Here is a 19,238-nt window from a genome sequence, read left to right as displayed (position 1 = left end):
GAATAATACTTAGTTTAAATGTTACCAAAGTATTTGGTTTTATTTGCTAGTTTTATATCGTTACTGCGTTTCATTCCCTTTGGAAATGGCTTTAAATTTGACATATGGTTTGCGCATGACAGTGTCGTCTTTTAAATAAGAAACATCCGCCATTTATAAAGTATAGCTATAAACCTATTTAATGAATGTATGCTGGTGGGTGATTTTACACTGTATACACTGGTTATCAAAGCTTGGTAGTTCACAATGAAGAAATCTCCGTTAACCGTCATGTTTCGAGTCTATTTCACCTGACACTGGTTTCCAGTGACCTTAAATGTAATCCCGCCCCCCTACAGTATTTTAAGACTTTTCCTAGCTTGGGGTCACGAACTTACAAACAGAGAATAAGAAGTCTGATATGTTTATTTTTTAATTTTTTTAACTGATCCAAACATAATGTCTCGGGTCACCCGAGGTGTTTATTTATGTAGCTTTGTAAGCATGAAGAAAATAATCATTATTATTACTATTATTATTACATTTGTAATGTTATTATTATGTCTGGAAATGGCTGCGCCTGTCTGGAGAGATGTTTATAAACAAGGTTTCTACAAATGTGCACAAGGCAGAGGTTAGTAGAGGCTCATTTCTTCTGCCAGTAACAGCATCTCTCTGATTAAGAGGTTCAGAAATAAGCAATTGCAAGTGGATATCAGACAAAGACATGTGAGCAGAGCTGGACGGAGACTGTGAAGCTGACAATAATGGTGATGATTCTGATGACCAGGAATCATCCTCTGGTGAGTCTGACGATGCCAGCACTGAAATATGCCCTGGCGTCTCCTTCAACATCAAAGGGAAGAAAATCAAACTCTCCACACCAGCCCAGCTTCGAAAGTGGATGAAACACTCCGATCAAACCATGGGAATGAATCAAGGTAGGCTGTCAAATTCCAATGTGATCGAAAGGCGTGTTCTTGGTGCAAAGTGAAAGGAACTTGATCGTGTTGAGATGCATGCACAGACTAATCGCTGGAGTATAGAGAGCCAAAGGTGAAGCAACTGCTAGTCTGTGGTACACAGAAGAGATGTTTATCGATTCACAATCTGTTTGAAATTACACCGGTTCAATACGCCCCGAAACTTTAAAGACGTACATAAATTCTAACTTATGTACGTATTAAAACTTAAGGTATTTGCTTACGATTGTAAGTCGCCCTGGATAAGGGCGTCTGCTAAGAAATAAATAATAATAATAATAATATATTTAATAAAGAAGAAAAAAAATCGAAAATCGCATCAACATAACCTAATCCGAGCAAAGCAGAACATTGTATTTATACATTTATCCGCCTACAGGACCACCTCCCAAGAACACTTCGCCTAACAGAACACCCTTGTGGTGAAACGGATTTTTCCCATTGGAGATCCTAAAGGAACAGGGACTTCGCTTAAAAGAACACATTATTTGGCACCGCTAGCGATTCGATCGCAACTGATAAAGTACTGTTTTGAAACCTGATAACTCATCATCATCAAACTTAAATTCAAATGCCTTATTGGTCTTTTTAAAAGCGACTTGTCATCGCGAGAGTGTCTTGAGGCACATTGCTCTTGCTACAAAAAGTTGGAAATTGTTTGAGCGTTTGAAAAAAAAAACAAAAACAAAAAACACCTGAATCAGACACACGCAGTCGAGCAATTTGGTGTTTTCCGTTCTGGTGAGTCGCTTCACCATTCTGTTAAATAATTTTGTGCGTGTCTTGAATATTGCTCCTGTACAGGTATTCATAATGAATCTAGAGCTGCTGCTGCTGCTGCATTTTTTAACGTGTGTAAGGGCGCTGTGTTAATTTAGTTTGACAGTTTATTAACGTTAGTTTGTCTGTTACTTTATTGTTATGTTTTATTAACATACACTTGCCTATTGCTTTTATTTTACTTATTAAGTTCATTTCATATGTTGATGCACATGCGTCAAGTAATACATTTGTATTTATTTATTCATATTGTGTCGGATGGTCAACGCCGTCTTAAAGAGCACTTCGGTTAAGGGAACACTTCGCTTGCTTCCCGAGAGCGGGGTTCTGATAGCCGGAGACTACTCTACTAATTTAAACTTTTAAAATTCAACCCACAATTTATAAAGGAATAGTGCAATATTTATTTTCAGCCACACGAGGGCAGCCTACCCCTTCTTATTAGGTCATCGATGCTAATGCAGTTGCGACAGCAGAGTCACTAAGAGAACTTAAAACAATGGACTGCTGATTAATTGGTAACCCTACTTAAAATTCCAGCAACTGCTGGTCAGCGGGTGACCGTGCTGCACCAACCGAGTATTCGATTATTCGGACCAAGCCCTCCACAGGTAAGGGTCAGTGGTGTTTGATTAGGTCCACTGCACAGTTGCATTTAATAGTTAATGATGGATTGTCATGTTATTTTTTTTTTTTTTAAAGACGCTTTACCGTACCTCTCTGTGTGCTTTGCAATGCTTGCCTACACTTCCCCGTGCTTTCACTGTGCTTTATGACACTTTGCTAACATTTTATCATGGAGATCTTTTATCAGAGGGTGTACCTGTGTATGTCTGTTAACAGTAATGGCAGAAAAACTGCAGCCGTGTCAAGGTAGACGGGAGTGGTCTGTGACTAATGCAAGAGAGGAGATTCGTTAACTGTTGTGGCTGCTTCTGTTTCTCAGTGGGACAGCTGCCAGGTGAGTGACTGTCTATGAGAGTTTGTCAGTGACAGGTGTGCAACAGTGTGTTGTTTGAGCGTAGGTGAAGATAGGGGTTATGATTCTTGTTATTGTAACTCATAGTAAATGGATGCTTCAGGGTTCAGTGCTGGGAAGAAATACCCCAGGCACATCAGACATGCAGGTGATAAGGACCTTGGCATCAACACTTTGATATTTATTACTCATGCTTGTGGTATACCATTATGATAAATCATAGCAGGGTGTGGTAAACCATGGTAAAGCACAGTAAAGTACGGTAAAACAAATACACTGAAAACTAGCATTAAGCACAGTAAATTACAGAGAAAAATAAATAAATAAACAAACTTGAGATGAACAACTTTTTATTTATTTTAATTTTTTATCTTGTTGTCTCGACATACCGGTTAGACACTAAGATCATTTATCTGGGCATCTGAGGATCTTGACAGAACACATATTTCATGCTGTTTTCTTTTTCCTTAGTGAGCCACCTAACAAACAAAACCATTGTGGTTTTATAGTAAATCAGGTCCCTCTGGTAATGCATTGATGTCTATGGAGCTCCAGAGCCAAAATGGCCGCCACTGGGCACCAGTTTCATACCTTTCTCTAATCTCATCTATGTGTTTTAATGTTATTATGAAACTGGCTCCATTGTGGCTCTAAGTCAGGGCCAGTAATGCATTGATGTCTATGGGGCTCCAGAGCCAAAATGGCCGCCAATGGGCACCAGTTTCCTACCTTTCTCTAATCTCATCTATGTGTTTTAATGTTATTATGAAACTGGCTCTACTGTGGCTCTGAGTCAGGGCCAGTAATGCATTGATGTCTATGGAGCTCCAGAGCCAATTTGGCCGCCAATGGGCAGCAGTTTCTTCCCTTTCTCTAATTTGAGTGTTTTAATGTTGCTATGAAACTGGCTCCATTGTGGCTCTAAGTGTGGGCTGGTAATGCATTGATGTCTATGGAGCTCCAGAGCCAAAATGGCCGCCAATGGGCAACAGTTTCCTACCTTTCTCTAATCTCATCTATGTGTTTTAATGTTATTATGAAACTGCCTCTATTGTGGCTCTAAGTCAGGGCCAGTAATGCATTGATGTCTATGGGGCTCCAGAGCTAATATGGCCGCCTATGGGCAGCAGTTTCTTACCTTTCTCTAATTTGAGTGTTTTAATGTTGCTATGAAACTGGCTCCATTGTGGCTCTAAGTGTGGGCCGGTAATGCATTGATGTCTATGGAGCTCCAGAGCCAAAATGGCCGCCACTGCGCACCAGTTTCCTACCCTTCTCTAATCTCATCTATGTGTTTTAATGTTATTATGAAACTGGCTCTACTGTGGCTCTAAGTGTCGGCCGGTAATGCATTGATGTCTATGGAGCTCCAGAGCTCTCATCTATGTGTTTTAATATTATTATGAAACTGGCTCTATTGTGGCTCTAAGTCAGGGCCAGTAATGCATTGATGTCTATGGAGCTCCAGAGCCAAAATGGCCGCCACTGCGCACCAGTTTCCTACCCTTCTCTAATCTCATCTATGTGTTTTAATGTTATTATGAAATGGGCTCTATTGTGGCTCTAAGTCAGGGCCAGTAATGCATTGATGTCTATGGGGCTCCAGAGCCAATATGGCCGCCAATAGGCAGCAGTTTCTTACATTTCTCTAATTTGAGTGTTTTAATGTTGCTATGAAACTGGCTCCATTGTGGCTCTAGGTGTGGGCCAGTAATGCATTGATGTCTATGGAGCTCCATAGCCAAAATGGCCGCCACTGGGCACCAGTTTCATACCTTTCTCTAATCTCATCTATGTGTTTTAATGTTATTATGAAACTGGCCCTATTGTGGCTCTAAGTCAGGGCCAGTAATGCATTGATGTCTATGGGGCTCCAGAGCCAATATGGCCGCCAATGGGCAGCAGTTTCTTACCTTTCTCTAATTTGAGTGTTTTAATGTTGCTATGAAACTGGCTCCATTGTGGCTCTAAGTGTGGGCTGGTAATGCATTGATGTCTATGGAGCTCCAGAGCCAAAATGGCCGCCAATGGGCACCAGTTTCCTACCTTTCTCTAATCTCATCTATGTGTTTTAATGTTATTATGAAACTGGCTCTACTGTGGCTCTGAGTCAGGGCCAGTAATGCATTGATGTCTATGGAGCTCTAGAGCCAATTTGGCCGCCAATGGGCAGCAGTTTCTTACCTTTCTCTAATTTGAGTGTTTTAATGTTGCTATGAAACTGGCTCCATTGTGGCTCTAAGTGTGGGCCGATAATGCATTGATGTCTATGGAGCTCCAGAGCCAAAATGGCCGCCACTGGGCACTAGTTTCCTACCCTTCTCTAATCTCATCTATGTGTTTTAATGTTATTATGAAACTGGCTCTATTGTGGCTCTAAGTGTCGGCCGGTAATGCATTGATGTCTATGGGGCTCCAGAGCTAATATGGCCGCCAATGGGCAGCAGTTTCTTACCTTTCTCTAATTTGAGTGTTTTACTGTTGCTATGAAACTGGCTCCATTGTGGCTCTAGGTATGGGCCAGTAATGCATTGATGTCTATGGAGCTCCAGAGCCAAGATGGCCGCCAATGGGCAACAGTTTCCTACCTTTCTCTAATCCCATCTGTGTTTTAATGTTACTATGAAACTGGCTCTATTGTGGCTCTAAGTGTGGGCCGGTAATGCATTGATGTCTATGGAGCTCCAGAGCCAAAATGTCCGCCAATGGGCACCAGTTTCCTACCTTTCTCTAATCTCATCTATGTGTTTTAATGTTATTATGAAACTGGCTCTATTGTGGCTCTAAGTCAGGGCCAGTAATGCATTGATGTCTATGGAGCTCCAGAGCCAAAATGTCCGCCAATGGGCACCAGTTTCCTACCTTTCTCTAATCTCATCTATGTGTTTTAATGTTATTATGAAACTGGCTCTATTGTGGCTCTAAGTCAGGGCCAGTAATGCATTGAAGTCTATGGGGCTCCAGAGCCAATATGGCCGCCAATGGGCAGCAGTTTCTTACCTTTCTCTAATTTGAGTGTTTTAATGTTGCTATGAAACTGGCTCCATTGTGGCTCTAAGTGTGGGCCGGTAATGCATTGATGTCTATGGAGCTCCAGAGCCAAGATGGCCGCCAATGGGCAACAGTTTCCTACCTTTCTCTAATCTCATCTATGTGTTTTAATGTTATTATGAAACTGGCTCTATTGTGGCTCTAAGTCAGGGCCAGTAATGCATTGATGTCTATGGGGCTCCAGAGCCAATATGGCCGCCAATGTGCAGCAGTTTCTTACCTTTCTCTAATTTGAGTGTTTTAATGTTGCTATGAAACTGGCTCCATTGTGGCTCTAACTGTGGGCCGGTAATGCATTGATGTCTATGGAGCTCCAGAGCCAAGATGGCCGCCAAAGGGCAACAGTTTCCTACCTTTCTCTAATCCCATCTGTGTTTTATTGTTATTATGAAACTGGCTCTATTGTGGCTCTAAGTGTGGGCCGGTAATGCATTGATGTCTATGGAGCTCCAGAGCCAAAATGGCCGCCACTGGGCACCAGTTTCCTACCTTTCTCTAATCTCATCTATGTGTTTTAATGTTATTATGAAACTGGCTCTATTGTGGCTCTAAGTCAGGGCCAGTAAAGCATTGATGTCTATGGGTCTCCAGAGCCAATATGGCCGCCAATGGGTAGCAGTTTCTTACCTTTCTCTAATTTGAGTGTTTTAATGTTGCTATGAAACTGGCTCCATTGAGGCTCTAAGTGTGGGCCAGTAATGCTTTGATGTCTATGGAGCTCCAGAGCCAAAATGGCCGCCAATGGGCACCAGTTTCCTACCTTTCTCTAATCTCATCTATGTGTTTTAATGTTATTATGAAACTGGCTCTACTGTGGCTCTAAGTCAGGGCCAGTAATGCATTGATGTCTATGGGGCTCCACAGCCAATATGGCCACCAATGGGCAGCAGTTTCTTACCTTTCTCTAATTTGAGTGGTTTAATGTTGCTATGAAACTGGCTCCATTGTGGCTCTAAGTGTGGGCCGGTAATGCATTGATGTCTATGGAGCTCCAGAGCCAAAATGGCCACCACTGGGCACCAGTTTCCTACCTTTCTCTAATCTCATCTATGTGTTTTAATGTTATTATGAAACTGGCTCTATTGTGGCTCTAAGTCAGGGCCAGTAATGCATTGATGTCTATGGGGCTCCAGAGCCAATATGGCCACCAATGGGCAGCAGTTTCTTACCTTTCTCTAATTTGAGTGTTTTAATGTTGCTATGAAACTGGCTCCATTGTGGCTCTAAGTGTGGGCTGGTAAAGCATTGATGTCTATGGAGCTTCAGAGCCAAAATGGCCGCCACTGGGCACCAGTTTCCTACCCTTCTCTAATCTCATCAATGTGTTTCAATGTTATTATGAAACTGGCTCTATTGTGGCTCTAAGTGTGGGCTGGTAATGCATTGATGTCTATGGGGCTCCAGAGCCAATATGGCCGCCAATGGGCAGCAGTTTCTTACCTTTCTCTAATTTGAGTGTTTTAATGTTGCTATGAAACTGGCTCCATTGTGGCTCTAAGTGTGGGCCGGTAATGCATTGATGTCTATGGAGCTCCAGAGCCAAAATGGCCACCTCTGGGCACCAGTTTCCTACCTTTCTCTAATCTCATCTATGTGTTTTAATGATATTATGAAACTGGCTCTATTGTGGCTCTAAGTCAGGGCCAGTAATGCATTGATGTCTATGGGGCTCCAGAGCCAATATGGCCACCAATGGGCAGCAGTTTCTTACCTTTCTCTAATTTGAGTGTTTTAATGTTGCTATGAAACTGGCTCCATTGTGGCTCTAAGTGTGGGCTGGTAATGCATTGATGTCTATGGAGCTCCAGAGCCAAAATGGCCGCCAATGGTCACCAGTTTCCTACCTTTCTCTAATCTCATCTATGTATTTTAATGTTATTATGAAACTGGCTCTACTGTGGCTCTAAGTCAGGGCCAGTAATGCATTGATGTCTATGGAGCTCCAGAGCCAATTTGGCCGCCAAAGGGCAGCGGTTTCTTACCTTTCTCTAATTTGAGTGTTTTAATGTTGCTATGAAACTGGCTCCATTGTGGCTCTAAGTGTGGGCCAGTAATGCATTGATGTCTATGGAGCTCCAGATCAAAAATGGCCGCCACTGGGCACCAGTTTCCTACCTTTCTCTAATCTCATCTATGTGTTTTAATGTTATTATGAAACTGGCTCTATTGTGGCTCTAAGTCAGGGCCAGTAATGCATTGATGTCTATGGGGCTCCAGAGCCAATATGGCCACCAATGGGCACCAGTTTCTTACCTTTCTCTAATTTGAGTGTTTTAATGTTGCTATGAAACTGGCTCTATTGTGGCTCTAAGTGTGGGCCGGTAATGCATTGATGTCTATGGAGCTCCAGAGCCAAAATGGCCGCCACTGGGCACCAGTTTCCTACCTTTCTCTAATCTCATCTATGTGTTTTAATGTTATTATGAAACTGGCTCTACTGTGGCTCTAAGTCAGGGCCAGTAATGCATTGATGTCTATGGGGCTCCAGAGCCAATATGGCCGCCAATGGGCAGCAGTTTCTTACCTTTCTCTAATTTGAGTGTTTTAATGTTGCTATGAAACTGGCTCCATTGTGGCTCTAAGTGTGGGCCGGTAATGCATTGATGTCTATGGAGCTCCAGAGCCAAAATGGCCACCTCTGGGCACCAGTTTCCTACCTTTCTCTAATCTCATCTATGTGTTTCAATGTTATTATGAAACTGGCTCTATTGTGGCTCTAAGTCATGGCCAGTAATGCATTGATGTCTATGGGGCTCCAGAGCCAATATGGCCACCAATGGGCACCAGTTTCTTACCTTTCTCTAATTTGAGTGTTTTAATGTTGCTATGAAACTGGCTCCATTGTGGCTCTAAGTGTGGGCTGGTAATGCATTGATGTCTATGGAGCTCCAGAGCCAAAATGGCCGCCAATGGGCACCAGTTTCCTACCTTTCTCTAATCTCATCTATGTGTTTTAATGTTATTATGAAACTGGCTCTATTGTGGCTCTAAGTGTGGGCTGGTAATGCATTGATGTCTATGGGGCTCCAGAGCCAATATGGCCGCCAATGGGCAGCAGTTTCTTACCTTTCTCTAATTTGAGTGTTTTAATGTTGCTATGAAACTGGCTCCATTGTGGCTCTAAGTGTGGGCCAGTAATGCATTGATGTCTATGGAGCTCCAGAGCAAAAATGGCCGCCACTGGGCACCAGTTTCCTACCTTTCTCTAATCTCATCTGTGTTTTAATGTTATTATGAAACTGGCTCTATTGTGGCCCTAAGTCGGGCCAGTAATGCATTGATGTCTATGGGGCTCCAGAGCCAATATGGCCGCCAATGGGCAGCAGTTTCTTACCTTTCTCTAATTTGAGTGTTTTAATGTTGCTATGAAACTGGCTCCATTGTGGCTCTAAGTGTGGGCTGGTAAAGCATTGATGTCTATGGAGCTTCAGAGCCAAAATGGCCGCCACTGGGCACCAGTTTCCTACCCTTCTCTAATCTCATCTATGTGTTTTAATGTTATTATGAAACTGGCTCTATTGTGGCTCTAAGTGTGGGCTGGTAATGCATTGATGTCTATGGGGCTCCAGAGCCAATATGGCCGCCAATGGGCAGCAGTTTCTTACCTTTCTCTAATTTGAGTGTTTTAATGTTGCTATGAAACTGGCTCCATTGTGGCTCTAAGTGTGGGCCAGTAATGCATTGATGTCTATGGAGCTCCAGAGCAAAAATGGCCGCCACTGGGCACCAGTTTCCTACCCTTCTCTAATCTCATCTATGTGTTTTAATGTTATTATGAAACTGGCTCTATTGTGGCTCTAAGTCGGGCCAGTAATGCATTGAAGTCTATGGGGCTCCAGAGCCAATATGGCCGCCAATGGACAGCAGTTTCTTACCTTTCTCTAATTTGAGTGTTTTAATGTTGCTATGAAACTGGCTCTATTGTGGCTCTAAGAGTGGGCCGGAAATGCATTGATGTCTATGGAGCTCCAGAGCCAAAATGGCCGCCACTGGGCACCAGTTTCCTACCTTTCTCTAATCTCATCTATGTGTTTTAATGTTATTATGAAACTGGCTCTATTGTGGCTCAAAGTGTCGGCCGGTAATGCATTGATGTCTATGGAGCTCCAGAGCAAAAATGGCCGCCACTGGGCACCAGTTTCATACCTTTCTCTAATCTCATCTATGTGTTTTAATGTTATTATGAAACTGGCTCTATTGTGGCTCTAAGTCAGGGCCAGTAATGCATTGATGTCTATGGGGCTCCAGAGCTAATATGGCCGCCAATGGGCAGCAGTTTCTTATCTTTCTCTAATTTGAGTGTTTTAATGTTGCTATGAAACTGGCTCCATTGTGGCTCTAAGTGTGGGCCGGTAATGCATTGATGTCTATGGAGCTCCAGAGCCAAAATGGCCGCCAATGGGCAACAGTTTCCTACCTTTCTCTAATCCCATCTGTGTTTTAATGTTATTATGAAACTGGCTCTATTGTAGCTCTAAGTGTCGGCCGGTAATGCATTGATGTCTATGGAGCTCCAGAGCCAAAATGGCCGCAACTAGGCACCAGTTTCCTACCTTTCTCTAATCTCATCTATGTGTTTTAATGTTATTATGAAACTGGATCTATTGTGGCTCTAAGTGTCGGCCGGTAATGCATTGATGTCTATGGAGCTCCAGAGCTCTCATCTATGTGTTTTAATGTTTTTATGAAACTGGCTCTATTGTGGCTCTAAGTCAGGGCCAGTAATGCATTGATGTCTTTGGGGCTCCAGAGCCAATATGGCCGCCAGTGGGCAGCAGTTTCTTACCTTTCTCTAATTTGAGTGTTTTAATGTTGCTATGAAACTGGCTCCATTGTGGCTCTAAGTGTGGGCCGGTAATGCATTGATGTCTATGGAGCTCCAGAGGCAAGATGGCCGCCAATGGGCAACAGTTTCCTACCTTTCTCTAATCCCATCTGTGTTTTAATGTTATTATGAAACTGGCTCTATTGTGGCTCTAAGTGTGGGCCGGTAATGCATTGATGTCTATGGAGCTCCAGAGCCAAATTGGCCGCCACTGGGCACCAGTTTCCTACCTTTCTCTAATCTCATCTATGTGTTTTAATGTTATTATGAAACTGGCTCTATTGTGGCTCTAAGTCAGGGCCAGTAATGCATTGATGTCTATGGGGCTCCAGAGCCAATATGGCCGCCAATGGGCAGCAGTTTCTTACCTTTCTCTATTTTGAGAGTTTTAATGTTGCTATGAAACTGGCTCCATTGAGGCTCTAAGTGTGGGCTGGTAATGCATTGATGTCTATGGAGCTCCAGAGCCAAAATGGCCGCCAATGGGCACCAGTTTCCTACCCTTCTCTAATCTCATCTATGTGTTTTAATGTTATTATGAAACTGCCTCTACTGTGGCTCTAAGTCAAGGCCAGCAATGCATTGATGTCTATGGAGCTCCAGAGCCAATTTGGCCGCCAATGGGCAGCAGTTTCTTACTTTTCTCTCATTTGAGTGTTTTAATGTTGCTATGAAACTGGCTCCATTGTGGCTCTAAGTGTGGGCCGGTAATGCATTGATGTCTATGGAGCTCCAGAGCCAAAATGGCCGCCACTGGGCACCAGTTTCCTACCCTTCTCTAATCTCATCTATGTGTTTTAATGTTATTATGAAACTGGCTCTATTGTGGCTCTAAGTCAGGGCCAGTAATGCATTGATGTCTATGGGGCTCCAGAGCCAATATGGCCACCAGTGGGCAGCAGTTTCTTACCTTTCTCTAATTTGAGTGTTTTAATGTTGCTATGAAACTGGCTCCATTGTGGCTCTAAGTGTGGGCCGGTAATGCATTGATGTCTATGGAGCTCCAGAGCCAAGATGGCCGCCAATGTGCAACAGTTTCCTACCTTTCTCTAATCCCATCTGTGTTTTAATGTTATTATGAAACTGGCTCTATTGTGGCTCTAAGTGTGGGCCGGTAATGCATTGATGTCTATTGAGCTCCAGAGCCAAATTGGCCGCCACTGGGCACCAGTTTCCTACCTTTCTCTAATCTCATCTATGTGTTTTAATGTTATTATGAAACTGGCTCTACTGTGGCTCTAAGTCAGGGCCAGTAATGCATTGATGTCTATGGGGCTCCAGAGCCAATATGGCCGCCAATGGGCAGCAGTTTCTTACCTTTCTCTAATTTGAGTGTTTTAATGTTGCTATGAAACTGGCTCCATTGTGGCTCTAAGTGTGGGCCGGTAATGCATTGATGTCTATGGAGCTCCAGAGCCAAAATGGCCACCTCTGGGCACCAGTTTCCTACCTTTCTCTAATCTCATCTATGTGTTTTAATGTTATTATGAAACTGGCTCTATTGTGGCTCTAAGTCAGGGCCAGTAATGCATTGATGTCTATGGGGCTCCAGAGCCAATATGGCCACCAATGGGCAGCAGTTTCTTACCTTTCTCTAATTTGAGTGTTTTAATGTTGCTATGAAACTGGCTCCATTGTGGCTCTAAGTGTGGGCTGGTAATGCATTGATGTCTATGGAGCTCCAGAGCCAAAATGGCCGCCAATGGTCACCAGTTTCCTACCTTTCTCTAATCTCATCTATGTAATTTAATGTTATTATGAAACTGGCTCTACTGTGGCTCTAAGTCAGGGCCAGTAATGCATTGATGTCTATGGAGCTCCAGAGCCAATTTGGCCGCCAAAGGGCAGCGGTTTCTTACCTTTCTCTAATTTGAGTGTTTTAATGTTGCTATGAAACTGGCTCCATTGTGGCTCTAAGTGTGGGCCGGTAAAGCATTGATGTCTATGGAGCTCCAGAGCCAAAATGGCCGCCACTGGGCACCAGTTTCCTACCCTTCTCTAATCTCATCTATGTGTTTTAATGTTATTATGAAACTGGCTCTACTGTGGCCTTAAGTCAAGGCCAGTAATGCATTGATGTCTAGAGCCAATTTGGCCGCCAATGGGCAGCAGTTTCTTACCTTTCTCTAATTTGAGTGTTTTAATGTTGATATGAAACTGGCTCCATTGTGGTTCTAAGTGTGGGCCAGTAATTCATTGATGTCTATGGAGCTCCAGAGCCAAAATGGCCGCCACTGGGCACCAGTTTCCTACCCTTCTGTAATCTCATCTATGTGTTTTAATGTTATTATGAAACTGGCTCTACTGTGGCTCTAAGTCAGGGCCAGTAATGCATTGATGTCTATGGAGCTCCAGAGCCAATTTGGCCGCCAATGGGCAGCAGTTTCTTACCTTTCTCTAATTTGAGTGTTTTAATGTTGCTATGATACTGGCTCCATTGTGGCTCTAAGTGTGGGCCGGTAATGCATTGATGTCTATGGAGCTCCAGAGCCAAAATGGCCACCACTGGGCACCATTTTCCTACCTTTCTCTAATCTCATCTATTTGTTTTAATGTTATTATGAAACTGGCTCTATTGTGGCTCTGTCAGGGCCAGTAATGCATTGATGTCTATGGGGCTCCAGAGCCAATATGGCCACCAATGGGCAGCAGTTTCTTACCTTTCTCTAATTTGAGTGTTTTAATGTTGCTATGAAACTGGCTCCATTGTGGCTCTAAGTGTGGGCCGGTAATGCATTGATGTCTATGGAGCTTCAGAGCCAAAATGGCCGCCACTGGGCACCAGTTTCCTACCCTTCTCTAATCTCATCAATGTGTTTCAATGTTATTATGAAACTGGCTCTATTGTGGCTCTAAGTGTGGGCTGGTAATGCATTGATGTCTATGGGGCTCCAGAGCCAATATGGCCGCCAATGGGCAGCAGTTTCTTACCTTTCTCTAATTTGAGTGTTTTAATGTTGCTATGAAACTGGCTCCATTGTGGCTCTAAGTGTGGGCCAGTAATGCATTGATGTCTATGGAGCTCCAGAGCAAAAATGGCCACCACTGGGCACCAGTTTCCTACCTTTCTCTAATCTCATCTATGTGTTTTAATGTTATTATGAAACTGGCTCTATTGTGGCTCTAAGTCGGGCCAGTAATGCATTGATGTCTATGGGGCTCCAGAGCCAATATGGCCGCCAATGGACAGCAGTTTCTTACCTTTCTCTAATTTGAGTGTTTTAATGTTGCTATGAAACTGGCTCCATTGTGGCTCTAAGTGTGGGCCGGTAATGCATTGATGTCTATGGAGCTCCAGAGCCAAAATGGCCACCTCTGGGCACCAGTTTCCTACCTTTCTCTAATCTCATCTATGTGTTTTAATGTTATTATGAAACTGGCTCCATTGTGGCTCTAAGTCAGGGCCAGTAATGCATTGATGTCTATGGGGCTCCAGAGTCAATATGGCCACCAATGGGCAGCAGTTTCTTACCTTTCTCTAATTTGAGTGTTTTAATGTTGCTATGAAACTGGCTCCATTGTGGCTCTAAGTGTGGGCTGGTAATGCATTGATGTCTATGGAGCTCCAGAGCCAAAATGGCCGCCAATGGGCACCAGTTTCCTACCTTTCTCTAATCCCATCTGTGTTTTAATGTTATTATGAAACTGGCTCTATTGTGGCTCTAAGTGTCGGCCGGTAATGCATTGATGTCTATGGAGCTCCAGAGCCAAAATGGCCGCAACTAGGCACCAGTTTCCTACCTTTCTCTAATCTCATCTATGTGTTTTAATGTTATTATGAAACTGGCTCTGTTGTGGCTCTGAGTCAGGGCCGGTAATGCATTGATGTCTATGGAGCTCCAGAGCCAATTTGGCTGCCAATGGGCAGCAGTTTCTTACCTTTCTCTAATTTGAGTGTTTTAATGTTGCTATGAAACTGGCTCCATTGTGGCTCTAAGTGTGGGCCGGTAATGCATTGATGTCTATGGAGCTCCAGAGCCAAAATGGCCGCCACCGGGCACCAGTTTCCTACCCTTCTCTAATCTCATCTATGTGTTTTAATGTTATTATGAAACTGGATCTATTGTGGCTCTAAGTGTCGGCCGGTAATGCATTGATGTCTATGGAGCTCCAGAGCTCTCATCTATGTGTTTTAATGTTATTATGAAACTGGCTCTATTGTGGCTCTAAGTCAGGGCCAGTAATGCATTGATGTCTATGGGACTCCAGAGCCAATATGGCCGCCAGTGGGCTGCAGTTTCTTACCTTTCTCTAATTTGAGTGTTTTAATGTTGCTATGAAACTGGCTCCATTGTGGCTCTAAGTGTGGGCCGGTAATGCATTGATGTCTATGGAGCTCCAGAGGCAAGATGGCCGCCAATGGGCAACAGTTTCCTACCTTTCTCTAATCCCATCTGTGTTTTAATGTTATTATGAAACTGGCTCTATTGTGGCTCTAAGTGTGGGCCGGTAATGCATTGATGTCTATGGAGCTCCAGAGCCAAATTGGCCGCCACTGGGCACCAGTTTCCTACCTTTCTCTAATCTCATCTATGTGTTTTAATGTTATTATGAAACTGGCTCTATTGTGGCTCTAAGTCAGGGCCAGTAATGCATTGATGTCTATGGGGCTCCAGAGCCAATATGGCCGCCAATGGGCAGCAGTTTCTTACCTTTCTCTATTTTGAGAGTTTTAATGTTGCTATGAAACTGGCTCCATTGAGGCTCTAAGTGTGGGCTGGTAATGCATTGATGTCTATGGAGCTCCAGAGCCAAAATGGCCGCCAATGGGCACCAGTTTCCTACCCTTCTCTAATCTCATCTATGTGTTTTAATGTTATTATGAAACTGGCTCTACTGTGGCTCTAAGTCAAGGCCAGCAATGCATTGATGTCTATGGAGCTCCAGAGCCAATTTGGCCGCCAATGGGCAGCAGTTTCTTACTTTTCTCTCATTTGAGTGTTTTAATGTTGCTATGAAACTGGCTCCATTGTGGCTCTAAGTGTGGGCCGGTAATGCATTGATGTCTATGGAGCTCCAGAGCCAAAATGGCCGCCACTGGGCACCAGTTTCCTACCCTTCTCTAATCTCATCTATGTGTTTTAATGTTATTATGAAACTGGCTCTATTGTGGCTCTAAGTCAGGGCCAGTAATGCATTGATGTCTATGGGGCTCCAGAGCCAATATGGCCGCCAGTGGGCAGCAGTTTCTTACCTTTCTCTAATTTGAGTGTTTTAATGTTGCTATGAAACTGGCTCCATTGTGGCTCTAAGTGTGGGCCGGTAATGCATTGATGTCTATGGAGCTCCAGAGCCAAGATGGCCGCCAATGTGCAACAGTTTCCTACCTTTCTCTAATCCCATCTGTGTTTTAATGTTATTATGAAACTGGCTCTATTGTGGCTCTAAGTGTGGGCCGGTAATGCATTGATGTCTATTGAGCTCCAGAGCCAAATTGGCCGCCACTGGGCACCAGTTTCCTACCTTTCTCTAATCTCATCTATGTGTTTTAATGTTATTATGAAACTGGCTCTACTGTGGCTCTAAGTCAGGGCCAGTAATGCATTGATGTCTATGGGGCTCCAGAGCCAATATGGCCGCCAATGGGCAGCAGTTTCTTACCTTTCTCTAATTTGAGTGTTTTAATGTTGCTATGAAACTGGCTCCATTGTGGCTCTAAGTGTGGGCCGGTAATGCATTGATGTCTATGGAGCTCCAGAGCCAAAATGGCCACCTCTGGGCACCAGTTTCCTACCTTTCTCTAATCTCATCTATGTGTTTTAATGTTATTATGAAACTGGCTCTATTGTGGCTCTAAGTCAGGGCCAGTAATGCATTGATGTCTATGGGGCTCCAGAGCCAATATGGCCACCAATGGGCAGCAGTTTCTTACCTTTCTCTAATTTGAGTGTTTTAATGTTGCTATGAAACTGGCTCCATTGTGGCTCTAAGTGTGGGCTGGTAATGCATTGATGTCTATGGAGCTCCAGAGCCAAAATGGCCGCCAATGGTCACCAGTTTCCTACCTTTCTCTAATCTCATCTATGTAATTTAATGTTATTATGAAACTGGCTCTACTGTGGCTCTAAGTCAGGGCCAGTAATGCATTGATGTCTATGGAGCTCCAGAGCCAATTTGGCCGCCAAAGGGCAGCGGTTTCTTACCTTTCTCTAATTTGAGTGTTTTAATGTTGCTATGAAACTGGCTCCATTGTGGCTCTAAGTGTGGGCCGGTAAAGCATTGATGTCTATGGAGCTCCAGAGCCAAAATGGCCGCCACTGGGCACCAGTTTCCTACCCTTCTCTAATCTCATCTATGTGTTTTAATGTTATTATGAAACTGGCTCTACTGTGGCCTTAAGTCAAGGCCAGTAATGCATTGATGTCTAGAGCCAATTTGGCCGCCAATGGGCAGCAGTTTCTTACCTTTCTCTAATTTGAGTGTTTTAATGTTGATATGAAACTGGCTCCATTGTGGTTCTAAGTGTGGGCCAGTAATTCATTGATGTCTATGGAGCTCCAGAGCCAAAATGGCCGCCACTGGGCACCAGTTTCCTACCCTTCTGTAATCTCATCTATGTGTTTTAATGTTATTATGAAACTGGCTCTACTGTGGCTCTAAGTCAGGGCCAGTAATGCATTGATGTCTATGGAGCTCCAGAGCCAATTTGGCCGCCAATGGGCAGCAGTTTCTTACCTTTCTCTAATTTGAGTGTTTTAATGTTGCTATGATACTGGCTCCATTGTGGCTCTAAGTGTGGGCCGGTAATGCATTGATGTCTATGGAGCTCCAGAGCCAAAATGGCCACCACTGGGCACCAGTTTCCTACCTTTCTCTAATCTCATCTATTTGTTTTAATGTTATTATGAAACTGGCTCTATTGTGGCTCTGTCAGGGCCAGTAATGCATTGATGTCTATGGGGCTCCAGAGCCAATATGGCCGCCAATGGGCAGCAGTTTCTTACCTTTCTCTAATTTGAGTGTTTTAATGTTGCTATGAAACTGGCTCCATTGTGGCTCTAAGTGTGGGCCGGTAATGCATTGATGTCTATGGAGCTTCAGAGCCAAAATGGCCGCCACTGGGCACCAGTTTCATACCCTTCTCTAATCTCATCAATGTGTTTCAATGTTATTATGAAACTGGCTCTATTGTGGCTCTAAGTGTGGGCTGGTAATGCATTGATGTCTATGGGGCTCCAGAGCCAATATGGCCGCCAATGGGCAGCAGTTTCTTACCTTTCTCTAATTTGAGTGTTTTAATGTTGCTATGAAACTGGCTCCATTGTGGCTCTAAGTGTGGGCCAGTAATGCATTGATGTCTATGGAGCTCCAGAGCAAAAATGGCCGCCACTGGGCACCAGTTTCCTACCTTTCTCTAATCTCATCTATGTGTTTTAATGTTATTATGAAACTGGCTCTATTGTGGCTCTAAGTCGGGCCAGTAATGCATTGATGTCTATGGGGCTCCAGAGCCAATATGGCCGCCAATGGACAGCAGTTTCTTACCTTTCTCTAATTTGAGTGTTTTAATGTTGCTATGAAACTGGCTCTATTGTGGCTCTAAGTGTGGGCCGGTAATGCATTGATGTCTATGGAGCTCCAGAGCCAAAATGGCCGCCACTGGGCACCAGTTTCCTACCTTTCTCTAATCTCATCTATGTGTTTTAATGTTATTATGAAACTGGCTCTACTGTGGCTCTAAGTCAGGGCCAGTAATGCATTGATGTCTATGGGGCTCCAGAGCCAATATGGCCGCCAATGGGCAGCAGTTTCTTACCTTTCTCTAATTTGAGTGTTTTAATGTTGCTATGAAACTGGCTCCATTGTGGCTCTAAGTGTGGGCCGGTAATGCATTGATGTCTATGGAGCTCCAGAGCCAAAATGGCCACCTCTGGGCACCAGTTTCCTACCTTTCTCTAATCTCATCTATGTGTTTTAATGTTATTATGAAACTGACTCCATTGTGGCTCTAAGTCAGGGCCAGTAATGCATTGATGTCTATGGGGCTCCAGAGTCAATATGGCCACCAATGGGCAGCAGTTTCTTACCTTTCTCTAATTTGAGTGTTTTAATGTTGCTATGAAACTGGCTCCATTGTGGCTCTAAGTGTGGGCTGGTAATGCATTGATGTCTATGGAGCTCCAGAGCCAAAATGGCCGCCAATGGGCACCAGTTTCCTACCTTTCTCTAATCTCATCTATGTATTTTAATGTTATTATGAAACTGGCTCTACTGTGGCTCTAAGTCAGGGCCAGTAATGCATTGATGTCTATGGGGCTCCAGAGCTAATATGGCCGCCAATGGGCAGCAGTTTCTAATCTTTCTCTAATTTGAGTGTTTTAATGTTGCTATGAAACTGGCTCCATTGTGGCTCTAAGTGTGGGCCGGTAATGCATTGATGTCTATGGAGCTCCAGAGCCAAAATGGCCACCAATGGGCAACAGTTTCCTACCTTTCTCTAATCCCATCTGTGTTTTAATGTTATTATGAAACTGGCTCTATTGTGGCTCTAAGTGTCGGCCGGTAATGCATTGATGTCTATGGAGCTCCAGAGCCAAAATGGCCGCAACTAGGCACCAGTTTCCTACCTTTCTCTAATCTCATCTATGTGTTTTAATGTTATTATGAAACTGGCTCTGTTGTGGCTCTGAGTCAGGGCCGG

This window comes from Acipenser ruthenus, chromosome 42 (genome assembly GCF_902713425.1).
Source record: "Acipenser ruthenus chromosome 42, fAciRut3.2 maternal haplotype, whole genome shotgun sequence".
In the NCBI taxonomy this organism is placed as follows: domain Eukaryota; kingdom Metazoa; phylum Chordata; class Actinopteri; order Acipenseriformes; family Acipenseridae; genus Acipenser; species Acipenser ruthenus.
Note: the sequence above shows the minus strand (reverse complement) of the source record.